We start from the raw sequence: 16,390 nt of genomic DNA, 5'->3' as shown, positions 1-16,390 counted from the left end.
TTGGCGATGCTCCCTGCTGAACCAAAGCAAGTTCAATCATGCTGCAGGAGTGTATCAGCCTCAAGTCCAGAGCAACACTAGCTGTTCCTGCCTCCCGGAAGATGAAATTACGATACGCGTGCTGCTTGTTCGTACCAGCTAGCTCTAGTTGTGCCACCGTCGGGGATGTCTGGTGAAAAAACAAGGGCTTGTTCCTTACAGCGCCGAAGGGAAGACCTCTTTTGGATACACTAGCTGATAGGGCAGAGGACACAGAGAAAGGGATCCACATCAGACTTAGCATGCTAATCCCAGAGTCATCACAGAAGTAGCGCACACTGCACTGTGCTGGTGATAGGATTTCAAAACTGAGAGTGTCTCCAGCATCCACTGTAGCGGCGGCAGACAGAGATATGGATGTGTCCCTGTAGTGAACACCAGGCTTGAAAACTCGCGTCAGTTCAACACTGCTTCCATTCCGGTTGACATACGCTAGCAGGAAGAATCCCTCAGATATACAAGCTTGACCCATCGAGTAGATTGCTTGTTGCAAGACAAATTTCACTGTGCCCTTCTCTGTAAAACGTACACCACGACTGTCATGGCTCAGAGTCACCATGTAGGGATCAGAGATGGAAGATGTACGAAAGGAAGGCTGGTAACTGGTATGGAAGTGTGCTGAAACCACAGTCTGAGCAGTCATGGCGATAGCGCCAGTATCATGAGAGAGCCAGAGCAAACTGAATGGTGCAACGAGGCCACTTTGAAGGTGCACCTTCTCATTTTCAGCATTACAGTGATCACTAGTGCTCCTGAGAAACACAGACAATGTGTGACCTGGATCCACAATGGTCACCCCGGTTACACTGATGCTCTGGAGGGATTTCCCTTCCCTTTGTTCCATGCGCACTCCACTTATGTCCCGTCCTCCATCCTCACTGGAATTCAACCTCAAACCTGCCTGAATAAAACTACGACATCCATGCCTCAAAGCTAGGTTATGGTCGAACCAGACAAGTCCATGCTGATGCAGAACTAACCAATTGTTGGTGCAAGAAACTAGTACTCCATCACTGTGCCCTTGGATGCGCAACTGCATGTTGGGAAACTCACCACCTTCAACCTGAGACACCTCCCCAGACCAGGAAAGAGATAATCCGCTCTCAGAGGAGCTGGAACAAATGGTGTCCCTCGTAGCTGAGCAAGGAGATGCCATGATCTGGGAATCACATTCTGAGCAAGCCTGGCATTCCTGCAGCTCGGAATTGTAGAAATAAGAATGGCCACACATTCCAGCAGCTGCGTCTTTTGCCAACATTCCTGTACATCTGAAACCACCTGTTTTGAAAAGGGAGTTGTGGGGAAGACATAGTATTATCTGTTAAAGATATGAAGAAGAAGGGATGATTTTAGACAAACTTACACAATTCACAATTTTAAACCTTCTCTCAAGACTCACCTGGTGTGTTGAGACACCGGTTTTGGTCACCGCACAAATGTTGTATCTCCAAGCATTCATCTCTGTCCTGTCAGACGTTTACATTTGTTAAGAGATGCCACACTTATTGAAAGATCAACAAAATATCAAACTATAACTCATACTGCAGATTAGTTTTGCTTTAAAAAATAAGAAAAAGTAAGCACCTGACACATCCTGTCAGCATGAACCGAGCACTGGGACACGAGGAAAAATCCTGGAGGACAAACGGTACACTTCTCGCATCTTGGCCAATCCCCACTAAAGTCACAATACTCATCTGCTTGACAGGAGCTGCAAACAGGCATTTGTCTTCCAACCTCCATCACACTCTCCTCCATGTCCACCTTGGGTATGGTGTAAGCCTCCTGGGTGTGTGTCCTTATCTCAGACCTGAGGCTGTCTTGATGGCCCTCTAGATCTTTGTATTGAGCCACATTTCGGAAGTTGTCTATAGCCAGGTGGTACTGTACCTTCACTTGCTCCATCTGATCAAAAATCCTCTGTTGTTGAGCCAGAATCTCCTTCTGTTGGGCCAGCAGGATGTCCTGCTGATCCTTCAACCCATTCTGGAGATGCCTGACCTCAGCCTGCTGAGCCCGGAGCTCGTCCACAAGCTTCTCCTGCCCCTTCGCCAAGTGAATCTGCAGCACCAGGGCATCCTCAGATGGGACTTCATTGGAGCCTGGGCAGTTTAGCATGAGCAACAGAGAAGGTATCTTATAATGACTTTGAAATTCATTGTAAGTATGAAAGAGTAACTAATGAAAAGCAAAAATAACATTTGTGCATTCACATATGTACATGTTTGCCATTTATATATTTAAGCCCATCAGAGACGCTGCATTCAAACAGGTCCATGTTCAAGATTCCATAAGAATGTCTCACTAATTTAATATCACCATTTCTCTATATAGTGGAACGGAGTTGTGTTATTTCACACAAGGTACCTTGGTTTCACCATCTCATCTCATTATCTCTAGCCGCTTTATCCTGTTCTATAGGGTCGCAGGCAAGCTGGAGCCTATCCCAGCTGACTACGGGCGAAAGGCGGGGTTCACCCTGGACAAGTCGCCAGGTCATCACAGGGCTGGCACATAGACACAGACAACCATTCATACTCACATTCACACCTACGCTCAATTTAGAGTCACCAGTTAACCTAACCTGCATGTCTTTGGACTGTGGGGGAAACCGGAGCACCCGGAGGAAACCCACGCGGACATGGGGAAAACATGCAAACTCCGCACAGAAAGGCCCTCGCCGGCCCCGGGGCTCGAACCCGGACCTTCTTGCTGTGAGGGCAACAGCGCTAACCACTACACCACCGTGCCACCCAGTTTCACCATATTGTTAAGTAATTATATTAAAATTTTAGTCATAATAGCGGTTACAGATAATGGATGGATGGAATTCTAAGTAATTTACAGATATATGTTAATACTTTAGTATCACTTTAAATATAAAATGTCGAGCATCAGTGTTCTTTTGTACAACATATGTTTATCTCATATTTTTTGGCAGGATTGGTCAAACCTTTTGCAGGAAACATTAGGGCCGGTCAATCTTTCTGCGGGAGCTGTTGGGATTGGTCAGACTTTCTGTTGGAGGGGTCAGGATTGGTCAAACGTTCTGTTGGATGGGGTCAAGATTGGTCAACCTTTCTGTGGGAGCTGTCAGTATTGGTCAAACTTTCTGAGGGAGCTGTTGGGACTGGTCAAACATTGTGTGGGAGTGGTCATGATTGGTAAATATTTCTGCAGGGGCTGTTTGTATTGGTCAAACCTTCTGTGGGAGGGGTCAAGATGAGACAAACGTATTTAAACCTTTCTTTTGTTGTGTATGTTGTGAAGACTTCTCCGTTTCATGATGCAATTCTGAACCATATTTTCCTGACGTTTTTCTAGTTTACTTGTCTCTCTAGGTTCCTAGTTTATGTCCTGAGTTCTTTTGCGTTTGACTTCTGTTTGTATTTTTAGATTTACAGTATGAGTATGGGTTTACTTATAAAAATGTCTGCTTGGGTTTTGACCTCATGCAGACCCCATGCTGTTGTAGAGTATATGTGACCTCCAACTTATCTGTTCACTGATTCAAACTTCATGAGGTTAAACTGGATGTGCTTAATCATCACATTTTATAACACTCTGCCCCTTACTACTTTCCTCTTTTTTTCCTCATGTGTCATTTCCTCCATTCCTTCCTCTTTTTCCACTTATCAAAGTTTAAAAGCTTAGAAACTGCAAGTAAATGGATGTCACACGAGTGCAAAACTGATGATCTTTGATTGAGATCATTTAAAAGTAAAGATGTAGTGTTTTAATGTGATAACATCATCTATGATCATGTTCTATCAGCCCATCTCTCTCTCTCTCTCTCTCTCTGAGCCACAGGGAGTGAGTGGTTTTAATGTGACTGACTCACTGAGCTGCTTAAAAGTTACAGCTTTTTATTCGCCTCCAATAATACATCTATTTATGTTTCTGCACTTCAATCACATGAGAGATTTAGATTAGCATTTATTAATCGTTAATTATCAAGCTGCATTATGTGACTTTTTAATGAAATAACTCGTGAGTTGAATCATGAATAAGATTAGCTGGATGATGGACAAGACTGAACATAAGAACTCTTAGACATCAGCATTGTCTGCATATCAACGTCTATGGTATCAAAGGAATCCATCCACTATCTGTAACCGCTTATCCTGTGCAGGGTTGCAGGCAAGCTGGAGCCTATCCCAGCTGACTACGGGCGAGAGGCAGGGTTCACCTTGGACAAGTCGCCAGGTCATCGCAGGGCTGACACACAGAGACAAACAACCATTCACACTCACATTCACACCTACGGTCAATTTAGAGTCACCAGTTAACCTAACCTGCATGTCTTTGGACTGTGGGGGAAACCGGAGCACCCGGAGGAAACCTACGCGGACACGGAGAGAACATGCAAACTCCACACAGAAAGGCCCCCGTCGACCACTGGCCTCGAACCTGGACCTTCTTGCTGTAAGGCAACAGTGCTCACCACTACACCACTGTGCCGCCCAAAATGTTCCCCTTTACCCTAAATATAGTTGATGAGCCGAGATGTTCAATGTTGCACTGGAGCTATGTGGACAGTGTAGCTAACAAGTAATCAAAGCCTCTCCCAAATCCCACATCTTTACAAATGTGCCTCAGATGACAGAGTGAAGAACCATAACCTTATTTATAAATAAGCAACTGTGTCAAAAGCAAATCACATTTAAGTGGAACTTCGCTATCATCTGCATCACACTCAGCGTTCTGCTACAATTCTGCACTTCGGCTTTGAACGAGATCAAAATAAAATCTTGTCGGAAGTCGATAACGTGTGTTCCTCATGTCAGATTATAGAGTGAAGATCCTCGTACGACCTGCAATGACAGAATTCTTAGAATTAGATGTAGGCCTAATCCTAGCTTTAGAGGTGGGGCCTAAAGGGGCGATCTTGAGATCTCTTTTGTATATATGCTGTGGGACAGACTTTTATTACTTGTTAGCTGTTGAGTCTCACAGCTTCAGAACAAAACTAAACAAGCAAACTTCACACACCGAACACAACTTGGTTGATGCTTGACATCTGATGTAAGAAGAACGCAGTGTAAATCTGAGGGAATTTGATTTTTCTCCATAATAATAATAATAATAATAAAGGCAGACGGGGTGGCATGGTGGTGTAGTGGTTAGCGCTGTCGCCTCACAGCAAGAAGGTCCGGGTTCGAGCCCCGTGGCCGGCGAGGGCCTTTCTGTGCAGAGTTTGCATGTTCTCCCCGTGTCCGCGTGGGTTTCCTCCGGGTGCTCCGGTTTCCCCTACAGTCCAAAGACATGCAGGTTAGGTTAACTGGTGACTCTAAATTGACCGTAGGTGTGAATGTGAGTGTGAATGGTTGTCTGTGTCTATGTGTCAGCCCTGTGATGACCTGGCGACTTGTCCAGGGTGTACCCCGCCTTTCGCCCGTAGTCAGCTGGGATAGGCTCCAGCTTGCCTGCGACCCTGTAGAACAGGATAAAGCGGCTAGAGATAATGAGATGAGATAATGAGATAATAAAGGCAGGACCCAGTGCAGTCCTGTACTCAGGCTGTTCTGGATCACGTGCTCATTAAATTTGGAAAAGGTGAAGAAGAAGAAAAAAAAAGTGAGCACAGCTTTGCTTCTTCTTCTTCTTCGTCTCACCTGGTGTGACGTCACACACGAGCTGAATTCCATTCTGGGATGGGAACTCCCGCGGCGCGCGCTCTGCCCCGTCGCGCATGTGCGTGATGCACTCGCGGCCGGCGCACGGGCGCCGCTTGGGCTGCGCGCACTGCCCCGTTCCAGCGCAGCCATCGCGTGCTTGCGCCTCCACCGCTGCGCTGCTGCTCCGGGCGTTCTCCTGGCGCGCGACGGGCGGGTGGATGATGGTGTAGGGCACGGCCGGGCGCCGCAGCGTGTCCGCGCGCCCCGATGCGCACCGCGCGCCTGCGCACACCTCAGCCGCGCTGCCTGCGAACGCGACCACGCAGAGCGCGAGCCACAGAAGCGCTGAGATGGGTGCCATCAGAAGAACAACACAAAGCGAAACCCAAACGAAACCGAACCCGGTTTATGCGTCCTCGCGCATCCTGGACGCCACGTGCGTTCCGAAATTAGATCATCACATCACACACGAGTGTGTAAGTGCAAGCAGTGTGTATCGGCACCCGAGAGAAACTTCCACGGTGTGTGTGTGAGAGAGAGAGAGAGAGAGAGAGAGCGCTGCAGGAAGACTCCCTGTGCCATTGAGTTAATTGGCACCAGGTTTCCCCTCGAGCTTCTGTTCGCTTTAACCCGTGACTCTCCTCCTCATCGCGCGCTCTGTTCACACCCACAACTGGGTTTGACCCTCGATATGTGGATTTTATTTTATTTTTTTTTAATCTGGAAAACTAAGTGACCTTTCAAAAAATGTTTTACTGACGTAAGGTACATAACTACTGCTAGAGCGGCGGCTACAGTTATCGACACCTTAACGATCTTTTATCCGTTGCAAAAGCAGAAAAGACTTTCAATGCATAAATTGTGCATGAATAATTACTCAAATTTCCACTGGGAAAAAATGAGTTGATTCCCGATAACTTAGCCTATCAGATCACGTGTCACCGTTCCACAATTATCGATACCTTTGTCTACAGTTATCAACACCGTTCCACAATTATCGACACCTTTGTCTTATCAACATTGTTCCACAATTATTGACACCATTCCACAATTATCGACACCGTTGTCCACAGTTATCAACACCGTTCCACATTATCGACACCTTTGTCTTATCGACATGGTTCCACAATTATCGACACCTTTGTCCACAGTTATTGACACCTTTGTCCACAGTTATCAACACCGTTCCACAGTTATCGACACCATTCCACAATTATCGACACCTTTGTCCACAGTTATTGACACCGTTCCACAATTATCAACACCTTTGTCCACAATTATCGACACCTTTGTGCACAATTATCGATACCTTTGTCCACAGTTTTCAACATCGTTCCACAATTATCGATACCTTTGTCCACAGTTATCGACACCATTCCACAATTATTGACACCTTTGTCCACAATTATCGATACCTTTGTCCACAGTTATCGACACCACTCCACAATTATCGACACCTTTGTCTTATCAACATTGTTTGACAATTATTGACACCATTCCACAATTATCGACACCTTTGTCCACAGTTATCAACACCGTTCCACATTTATCGACACCTTTGTCTTATCGACATGGTTCCACAATTATCGACACCTTTGTCCACAGTTATTGACACCTTTGTCCACAGTTATCAACACCGTTCCACAGTTATCAACACCATTCCACAATTAACGACACCTTTGTCCACAGTTATTGACACCGTTCCACAATTATCAACACCTTTGTCCACAATTATCGACACCTTTGTGCACAATTATCGATACCTTTGTCCACAGTTTTCAACACCGTTCCACAATTATCGATACCTTTGTCCACAGTTATCGACACCATTCCACAATTATTGACACCTTTGTCCACAATTATCGATACCTTTGTCCACAGTTATCGACACCACTCCACAATTATCGACACCTTTGTCTTATCGACATGGTTCCACAATTATCGACACCTTTGTCCACAGTTATTGACACCTTTGTCCACAGTTATCAACACCGTTCCACAGTTATCAACACCATTCCAAAATTATCGACACCTTTGTCTTATCGACATTGTTCCATAATTATCAACACCTTTGTCCACAGTTATCGACACCATTCCACAATTATCAACACCTTTGTCCACAGTTATTGACACCGTTCCACAATTATCAACACCTTTGTCCACAATTATCGACACCTTTGTCCACAATTATCGATTCCTTTGTCCACAATTATCGACACCGTTCCACAATTATCGATACCTTTGTCCACAGTTTTCAACACCGTTCCACAATTATCGATACCTTTGTCCACAGTTATCGACACCATTCCACAATTATTGACACCTTTGTCCACAATTATTGATACCTTTGCCCACAGTTATCGACACCATTCTGCAATTATCGACACCTTTGTCCACAGTTATCAACACCGTTCCACAGTTATCAACACCATTCCACAATTATCGACACCTTTGTCCACAATTATCGATACCTTTGTCAACAATTATCGATACTTTTGTCCACAGTTTTCAACACTGTTCCACAATTATCGATACCTTTGTCCACAGTTATCGACACCATTCCACAATTATTGACACCTTTGTCCACAATTATTGATACCTTTGTCCGCAGTTATCGACACCATTCCACAATTATTGACACCTTTGTCCACAATTATTGATACCTTTGCCCACAGTTATCGACACCATTCTGCAATTATCGACACCTTTGTCCACAGTTATCAACACCGTTCCACAGTTATCAACACCATTCCACAATTATCGACACCTTTGTCCACAATTATCGATACCTTTGTCCACAATTATCGATACCTTTGTCCACAGTTTTCAACACTGTTCCACAATTATCGATACCTTTGTCCACAGTTATCGACACCACTCCACAATTATCGACACCGTTCCACAATTATCGATAACTTTGTCCGCAGTTATCGACATCGTTCCACAATTATCGACACCTTTGTCCACAGTTATCAACACCGTTCCACAATTATCGGTACCTTTGTCCATAGTTATCGACACCATTTCAGAATTATCGACACCTTTGTCCACAGTTATCGACACCGTTCCACAATTATTGACACCTTTGTCCACAATTATCGACACCTTTGTCCACAGTTATCGACACCGTTCCACAATTATCGATACCTTTGTCCACAGTTATCGACACCATTCCACAATTATGAACACCTTTGTCCACAATTATCGATATCTTTGTCCACAATTATCGATGCCTTTGTCCACAATTATCAACACCGTTCCACAATTATCGACACCTTTGTCCACAATTATTGACACCTTTGTCCACAATTATCAATACCTTTGTCCACAGTTATCGACACCGTTCCACAATTCTCGACACCTTTGTCCACAATTATCGATACCTTTGTCAACAGTTATCGACACCGTTCCACAATTATCGATACCTTTGTCCACAATTATCGACACCTTTGTCCACAATTATCGACACCGTTCCACAATTCTCGATACCTTTGTCCACAGTTATCGACACCGTTCCACAATTCTCGACACCTTTGTCCACAGTTATCGATACTTTTGTCCACAGTTATCGACACGTTCCATAATTATCAACACCTTTGTCCACAATTATCGATACTTTTGTCCACAGTTATCGACACCGTTCCACAATTATCGACATCTTTGTCCACAGTTATCAACACCGTTCCACAATTATCAATACCTTTGTCCACAGTTATCAACACCGTTCCACAATTATCGACACCTTTGTCCACAGTTATTGACACCGTTCTACAATTATCGATACCTTTGTCCACAATTATCGACACCGTTCCACAATTATCGATACCTCTGTCCACAGTTATCAACACCGTTCCACAATTATCGGTACCTTTGTCCACAGTTATCGACACCGTTTCACAATTATCGATACCTTTGTCCACACTTATCGACACCATTCCACAATTCTCGACACCTTTGTCCACAATTATCGATACCCTTGTCCACAGTTATCGACACCGTTCCATAATTATCGATACCTTTGTCCACAATTATCGACACCTTTGTCCACAGTTATCGACACCGTTCCACAATTCTCGACACCTTTGTCCACAGTTATCGACACCGTTCCACAATTCTCGACACCTTTGTCCACAATTATCGACACCTTTGTCCACAGTTATCGACACCGTTCCACAATTATCTATACCTTTGTCCACAATTATCGACACCTTTGTCCACAGTTATCGACACCGTTCCACAATTATCGATACCTTTGTCCACAGTTATCGATACTTTTGTCCACAGTTATCGACACGTTCCATAATTATCAACACCTTTGTCCACAATTATCTATACTTTTGTCCACAGTTATCGACACCATTCCACAATTATCGACACCTTTGGCTACAGTTATCAACACCGTTCCACAATTATCAATACCTTTGTCAACAGTTATCAACACCGTTCCACAATTATCGACACCTTTGTCCACAGTTATTGACACCGTTCTACAATTATCGATACCTTTGTCCACAGTTATCGACACGTTCCATAATTATCAACACCTTTGTCCACAATTATCGACACCTTTGTCCACAGTTATCAACACCGTTCCATAATTATCAATACCTTTGTCCACAGTTATCGAGACCATTCCACAATTATCAATACCTTTGTCCACAGTTATCAACACCGTTCCACAATTATCGACACCTTTGTACACAGATATTGACACCGTTCTACAATTATCCAAACCTTTGTCCACAGTTATTGACACCGTTCCACAATTATCAACACCTTTGTCCACAATTATCGACACCTTTGTCCACAATTATCGATACCTTTGTCCACAATTATCGACACCGTTCCACAATTATCGATACCTTTGTCCACAGTTTTCAACACCGTTCCACAATTATCGATACCTTTGTCCACAGTTTTCAACACCATTCCACAATTATTGACACCTTTGTCCACAATTATTGATACCTTTGCCCACAGTTATCGACACCATTCCGCAATTATCGACACCTTTGTCCACAGTTATCAACACCGTTCCACAGTTATCAACACCATTCCACAATTATCGATACCTTTGTCCACAGTTATCGACACCATTCCACAATTATTGACACCTTTGTCCACAATTATTGATACCTTTGTCCACAGTTATCGAAACCACTCCACAATTATCGACACTGTTCCACAATTATCGATAACTTTGTCCACAGTTATCGACATCGTTCCACAATTATCGACACCTTTGTCCACAGTTATCAACACCGTTCCACAATTATCGGTACCTTTGTCCATAGTTATCGACACCATTTCACAATTATCGACACCTTTGTCCACAGTTATCGACACCGTTCCACAATTATTGACACCTTTGTCCACAATTATCGACACCTTTGTCCACAGTTATCGACACCGTTCCATAATTATCAACACCGTTCCACAATTATCGATACCTTTGTCCACAGTTATCGACACCATTCCACAATTATGAACACCTTTGTCCAGAATTATCGATATCTTTGTCCACAATTATCGATGCCTTTGTCCACAATTATCAACACCGTTCCACAATTATCGACACCTTTGTCCACAATTATCAACACCTTTGTCCACAATTATCAATACCTTTGTCCACAGTTATCGACACCATTCCACAATTCTCGACACCTTTGTCCACAATTATCGATACCTTTGTCCACAGTTATCGACACCGTTCCACAATTATCGATACCTTTGTCCACAATTATCGACACCTTTGTCCACAGTTATCGACACCGTTCCACAATTCTCGATACCTTTGTCCACAGTTATCGACACCGTTCCACAATTCTCGACACCTTTGTCCACAATTATCGACACCTTTGTCCACAGTTATCGACACCGTTCCACAATTATCGATACCTTTGTCCACAGTTATCGATACTTTTGTCCACAGTTATCGACACGTTCCATAATTATCAACACCTTTGTCCACAATTATCGATACTTTTGTCCACAGTTATCGACACCGTTCCACAATTATCGACATCTTTGTCCACAGTTATCAACACCGTTCCACAATTATCAATACCTTTGTCCACAGTTATCAACACCGTTCCACAATTATCGACACCTTTGTCCACAGTTATTGACACCGTTCTACAATTATCTATACCTTTGTCCACAATTATCGACACCGTTCCACAATTATCGATACCTCTGTCCACAGTTATCAACACCGTTCCACAATTATCCGTACCTTTGTCCACAGTTATCGACACCGTTTCACAATTCTCGACACCTTTGTCCACAATTATCGATACCCTTGTCCACAGTTATCGACACCATTCCATAATTATCGATACCTTTGTCCACAATTATCGACACCTTTGTCCACAGTTATCGACACCGTTCCACAATTCTCGACACCTTTGTCCACAGTTATCGACACCGTTCCACAATTCTCGACACCTTTGTCCACAATTATCGACACCTTTGTCCACAGTTATCGAGACCGTTCCACAATTATCTATACCTTTGTCCACAATTATCGACACCTTTGTCCTCAGTTATCGACACCGTTCCACAATTATCGATACCTTTGTCCACAGTTATCGATACTTTTGTCCACAGTTATCGACACGTTCCATAATTATCAACACCTTTGTCCACAATTATCTATACTTTTGTCCACAGTTATCGACACCATTCCACAATTATCAACACCTTTGGCCACAGTTATCAACACCGTTCCACAATTATCGACACCTTTGTCCACAGTTATTGACACCTTTGGCCACAGTTATCAACACCGTTCCACAATTATCAATACCTTTGTCCACAGTTATCAACACCGTTCCACAATTATCGACACCTTTGTCCACAGTTATTGACACCATTCCACAATTATCGATACCTTTGTCCACAATTATTGACACCGTTCCACAATTATCGATACCTCTGTCCACAGTTATCAACACCGTTCCACAATTATCGGTACCTTTGTCCACAGTTATCGACACCGTTTCACAATTATCGATACCTTTGTCCACAGTTATCGACACCGTTCCACAATTATTGACACCTTTGTCCACAGTTATCGACACCTTTGTCCACAGTTATCGACACCTTTGTCCACAGTTATCGACACCGTTCCACAATTATTGACACCTTTGTCCACAGTTATCAACACCGTTCCATAATTATCAATACCTTTGTCCACAGTTATCGAGACCATTCCACAATTATCAATACCTTTGTCCACAGTTATCAACACCGTTCCACAATTATCGACACCTTTGTCCACAGTTATTGACACCGTTCTACAATTATCCAAACCTTTGTCCACAATTATTGACACCGTTCTACAATTATTGACACCTTTGTACACAGTTATCGACACCGTTCCACAATTATCGACACCCAGATAATTATTTATTAAAAATAATTGGTATGTGGTATTAAGTTAACAAAACATTGTTTTTATTTAAAATGTCTGTGTTTACATAAATGAGGAAGTAATTCTAATGTTTGTAAGCAAATGAACTGATAATGTTTAACCTGCGTCAGAAAATCTTTTTGTTCCACTTTCTAAGTATTTTCGTAGATCACATTTTGTTCATCATTCGTTGTTTGTATTAATTTCTCGTTTTGTAGTTTACCAATAAATATCAACAGGCAACTGACATTGTAACCACATGGAACTCCAGGTCAAAGGTCGCACCAAAATATTCCTTGAACCAAAATATAAACTGTCTACTGATATTGTAATATGTGGTAGATATTTACAACAAACTGCAAAAAAAGATATATTTTCTGAATGGAAGAGAAAAATCTTAATATTTCAGTACGTGATCTACTTCAACAATGTGACACAAAGATCGATCCATAACAGTTGTAAATGTCCCTTCATTCCACAGTGTATCGATAATGGTGGACAGTGGAAAGTGATCACTATTATCGACACCTCACGTGACTTCTCAAACACACGTTTAGATACAAAATGGCGACTGTCAAATGAAAGAGTAAGAAATAAAGTAGGTTTCGACGAGGAGATCATGAAATATCGGTGAATTTGCTGAGTAAAAACATCTTTCCACCATGCTTACCTGCGATGATAACATCCGGGTTTTCCGAAAAATTGCTGATCGTGCTGAAAAAAATTCCATCTCAGGTAACAAGCTGTGTCATCAGACGACAAGATCAAAGGGCGCGCGGGGGGAGGGCTGCAGGGTCTTCTGGTTGATTAATTAACCAATAATAACTGCTGGAACTGAAACTCACCTTTGTAAGATTGTTTTTTATTGGTAAATCTGAAAAGGTGTCGATAATTATGGACTGTTGATAATTGCAGCCACCGCTCTACTACTAAATATTTGTATTTTTGAGTCTTGACATCTGCACATGTAAAATATGAAAGGGATAAATATTTATGATACACTTGTCTGTTGTAGTCAAAATGCAGAGACTGGAAAACTTTACATGCATATTTTCTTATTAATTACTATAGTGTTCTTTTTGTTTATTCAAAAAAAAAATCTCAATACAGTATACACTCACCAGCCACTTTAATAGGAACTTGTTGATTCTAAGATCCCTGTTCTTGTCTGCAGGAGTGGAACCCAATGTGTTCTGTTTTTTTGTTGCATGCTGAGATGCTTTTCTGCTCACCACGGTTGTAAAGAGTGATTATATGAGTTACTATATCCTTCCTGGAGGGAAAAAAGCTCTAACCATGAATCTGTCCATTTTCCTCTGACCTCTTTTCTCAACAAGGTGTTTTTTTCCACCCACAGAACTGTCGCTCGCTCGCTCACTCACTCACTTGATGTTTTTAGTTTTTCACACCATTCTGTGTAAACTCTACAGACTGTTGTGTGTGAAAACCCCACGAGATCAGCAGTTTCTGAAATACTCAAACCTCATACTCATCTGGCTCAAATGAACACCCATGCCACAGTGAAAGAAAGTCACACAAAAATAGAGATCAGAATTTTTTGGTACAATGAAGCTGTGTAACTGCAGTCAGAGTGATTTACTGAAGAAACAGCATTGTGACGTATTAACCATGACACATTAAATGATCGAGACACCACTAAAATTTTATAAGGACATCAGCATGTAGGGCAGCAACAAAGGTTCTCCATCTCTGGTGATCTTTAGCCATCTTTTCAATCATTCCCATCTTCTGCAGCTCTCCTTCCACTGTCCATCTCCATGTATTTTTGGGTCTTCCACACTTTGCACTTTCCTTCTGGTGTCCATTGAAATGATTGGTCTTCGAATGACATGACCAATCCACTTCCAGCATTTTCTTACCAAGATGGTACCCATGCTCTCTTGGTTGGATTATCTGAACAGGTCTGAACAGGTCTTCACTGGAGATGGTTCTTGGCCAAAAGATCTGTAATATTCTCCTGAGATATTTTTGTATGGTTATTATGTATATATTTTGTATAGTTTGTAAAGATCTTTCTCTGTTATCCTCCAGCATTTGGAGCCATACAAGAGAGTTGATAGAACGCAGCTCTGGTACAGTTTCCATTTGATGTTTTTACTATACTGTGATGATTTCCATACATTGTTAAGGGATCTGAAAACATTTCAGGCTTTATTTAATCGGTTTTTGATGTCAAGTCCTGCTCCTCCATCATTTGTCCTCGTCGGCTGTCCATCGCTAGCGATGATGACTGCTTCATTAGGATGTGCAGAAACACAGATAGGCCGCGAGGCCCACAGCAGAGCACACCAGATTTATTCTCCTCTCCTAACAAAGCACCTTGCACAGTAAGACAAATGATGTTATGCCCCCATCATGTTGTCTCTTTGGACCCCCAGACCTGACGCCAAGTGGTGCACAAAAGTGCCACAGACCTGACAGGTATGGAAGTTGCCCCGCAGTGACAACTGACTTGCCAAATGATGCCATCCGTTGGCCATTTGAGTGGCTCTTTTGCATGCCATCTGGAGGTGCGCCATTGACCCTGTTGGGTTCATCTGCCACATTGTATCGAAAAGCGCCCTGTTGCCAGTGCCTTATTGATGATTGTGGCAGTGGGGATGTGGCCAAACAGCAGTCTGTGAATGGAGGGCGGGGTCAGTGGCTAAGTCATTCCACCTGCTGTCAATTAATGTGTGTGTGTTTGTTACAGGGGACGGAGCATAAAAGGAGGGGGAGAGCAGAGAAAAGAAGCTCCGGACCAGAATGCATGTGTGTGTGCATGTGTGAGGCTGAAAAGCTAGATATCTCTCTTTAAAAAAAAAAAGTTTGTAAGAACCTCAGGTCCCGCCTGCCGTGCTTCTGTACTCCACCCACATCAGGGATTTGCTACAGTGCTGCCGAAACCTGGGATCGAGTACAGAAGGGAACCACCCCATGGAGTCCTCGCCAATTATGGAGCTCGTCCATGCCCTCGCTGCTGCCCAGCTGAACCAGCATCAAGTGCTGACCACCCTCCGGAAGGACCAGGAACAACGCTTGGAAGCCTTGGTGCTGGCCCAGCGAGAAGATCGCCAGGCGTTCCGGCATCTGCTGGCGTCGGCAGGGGCATCCAGCATTACCACCCTGGACTCCCCTCATGTCACCCTCACAAAGATGGGCCTGCATGACGAGCCTGAAGCCTTCATTGCTCTCTTTGAGCAAGCGGCCCAAGCGTGGGGGTGGCCAATCGAGCAGTATGCGGCTCGCCTCCTCCCGCTCTTGACAGGCAAGGCGCAACTCGCGGCACAGCAGCCTCCTGCCAACAGCCGGCTCAACT

The sequence above is a fragment of the Neoarius graeffei genome, chromosome 1 (genome assembly GCF_027579695.1).
Source record: "Neoarius graeffei isolate fNeoGra1 chromosome 1, fNeoGra1.pri, whole genome shotgun sequence".
Taxonomy (NCBI): Eukaryota; Metazoa; Chordata; class Actinopteri; order Siluriformes; family Ariidae; genus Neoarius; species Neoarius graeffei.
Note: the sequence above shows the minus strand (reverse complement) of the source record.